A 2,838-nucleotide genomic window follows, 5' to 3' on the forward strand; every position below is an offset into this window, starting at 1 on the left:
TGGCATTTGAGTTTTTGAGGGTACTGTAATAACAAGGGAAATCAGCAGTTCAGATGTATTAGAAGCTGGATAGAAACAGTGCTGGCTATGGCTCTGCCTGGGAATGGGAGCAAACTCCCAACCCAGCACACTGCGAAGTATAAGACATAGATTTAAAAAAAAATGAAGACACAAATAAATACGAAGATATTCCATGTTTATGGATCTCTATAACATCATAATAGTTAGTAACACAAATTCTATCACTGAAGATGTTTAATGGTTTTAATGTTTTAAGTACCAAAGTAAGAAGGTAAAGTAAAAAGATGGCGGGATGAGTAATGTGTACAAAAATATATGAAAAGCCACCAGAATAAAAGGCTAGTATTTTGAAAGTAGAAAAATTGCCTTTAATATTCTCAGAGGAAAGGTATAGGCATGATTTCATGTTGAAAAAAGATAAATTGCTTCTTTTATCCACTTGACATCTCTATTTTAGTATTTTGAGTATATGTACATAATTCTTTATTTTTTTCTTTTACATTTTTTCTCGGTTTTTTTTTTTTTTTTTTTTTTTTGTATTTTTTCATGTAAAAGTTCCAACATTTCAAAGTTGGTTGTTTGGAATTTTTCCGTTCACCCCCTTAAGAAATGTTGGTTGTAGGCCAAGAAAACCTCATAGATGCCCACCCCTAAAACCATTCAATTCTTTTTGTGGAGAACGTCAGGCATTGTTGAGATACTTTAATATTCCTTGTGCTAACGGGCAGAAGCGTCCTTGTACTGAGTTGAAAGAGTAAATGAACGTGACCCTTCTGACTTTCTTGCTTCTTTAAGGTTATGATAAGAGGACCCAGACCACATTCTTGGGATGTTCTTTCTTCCATGGGGCTGAAGAGTTGGTGTCAGCTTATGGAGCGGCCCCTCTCTAACTTTTATTCTCTGGCTAACCCCTGACACCTCTGGCTTTGTTTCCCATGAGCAGCTCAGATGGGTTAGATGGGGTAGGTAGGTAAAGACTTCACTTCTTAAAGATGTTTTCTTGTACCCCAATATTAAACTAATGGCCTCATCTATGCAGCCTCAGAATGTATGCATACTTTTATCACAAGCATGCCATCTTTTACTGAAATCATTTTTCCCGTGTTTCTCTTATCCATGAAACTATAAGCTTTTTGAGCATAGGAGTTAGGTGTTATTTCTCTTTATATTCCCAGCATACAGCATATAATCTGGCACATTAAAAATCCTTAATCAGTGATTATTGGTCTGAATGATCATCAAAATGGATGATTTTATGAATGATGCTATTGTATAATTTTCATTTTACCTGTTTTATTTAACCTTCACACCAAATATGAAATCTAGATCCTGTTATTATTTCCAGTTTACAGATAGAGAAAGACTCATAAAATTAGCAATAGACTAAGCAAGGAAAATCTCTAATCATAGGATCAGTATTTTTTTTAAATATACAAAAATAAGGGATGCCTATGTGGCTCAGTCAGTTAAGCATCTGACTTTGGCTCAGATCATGTTTCCGGGGTCCTGGATTGAGTCCCATGGGCTCCTTGCTCAGCCGGGAGTCTGCTTCCCCCTCTGCCTGCCCTGCCTGTTCTGCCTGTAGCTCTCCATGCTTCTGCTCTCTCTCTAACAAATAAACAAAGAAATCTTTAAAAAGTATGCAAAAATACTTTATAAACTATAAAGGGCATGTAAATATATCATGTTTATGCAATGTATCACTCTACATTTTCTTTCTGCTTCCCTTTGCTTGGATACATTGTCACTCTCCTCTCACTGGTCAAGTATAAAGAGCTCTCTCTTACCACTGCAGTGCCCATTATGAATTGGGCAGGGAATTCCTACTGACCAAGGGGCAGTGGATTTTCAGTTCAGTGAGGTGACATTTTGAATTGTGCATAGAGATTAAATAACTACATTTTTAAAATGAGGTTTTAGGTGAGAGCAGTGAACTGAACCAAATATGGGCTGGCTGGCTTATCTCTAACCCTCTTCTTTTTTTGGAATTAATTAATAAAATTCTTATTATGTTACGTTAGTCACCATACAGTACATCATTAGTTTTTTATGTAGTCTAACCCTCTTCTGAGGAAAGCTGCTTTTTTGACAATAGTGGCTCTGGCCAATGCTCTACAGAGAATGCCTTACTTCATTTCAGGTGGCCCTGATACTCTGACTTTGAAGCCCAAGGATCAAAGTCTGACCTGACCTGGATACTGACTGGTCAGTGGATGCTTAATCAGATTTTCATTCTTCGGAAATCTGAATGGAATTTTGAAGCACTGTGTCCCAGCATATCCATTGTTTACTTTCTAACCCTTCTTTCCTGGTGTCTTTATTTTTTTTTTAAGATTTTATTTATTTATTTGACAAACAGATCACAACTAGGCAGAGAGGCAGGCAGAGAGAGGGGGAAAGCAGGCTCCCCGCTGAGCAGAGAGCCCGATGTGAGGCTCGATTCCAGCACCCTGAGATCATGACCTGAGCCGAAGGCAGAGTCTTTAACCCACTGAGCCACCCAGGCGCCCCTTTCCTGGTGTCTTGAAGGCACCTTACTCCACACCAGAGGCAGAAACAAAGATGTAAGAAACGACTCACCAAGTTTGAAACCAGAATTCCCATGCTTACACAAAGAATCATATCTCACTGCTCTGAAAAAAAAAAAAATAATGAAGTCTCGAGAAATGGAGAAGAGAGGGTGCAGGAGGGTAACTGGAAGGAGAGGGGAACATGAAGGAAAGTGGATTTTTCCAACTGAGAAGGAGAAGGAGAGCCACAAGAAATAGATAAGAAAGTAGAAGAGATTCCAGGCCAGCTGTCCTTGTGTGCAGGCCC

Source organism: Mustela lutreola, chromosome 8 (genome assembly GCF_030435805.1).
Source record: "Mustela lutreola isolate mMusLut2 chromosome 8, mMusLut2.pri, whole genome shotgun sequence".
Taxonomy (NCBI): domain Eukaryota; kingdom Metazoa; phylum Chordata; class Mammalia; order Carnivora; family Mustelidae; genus Mustela; species Mustela lutreola.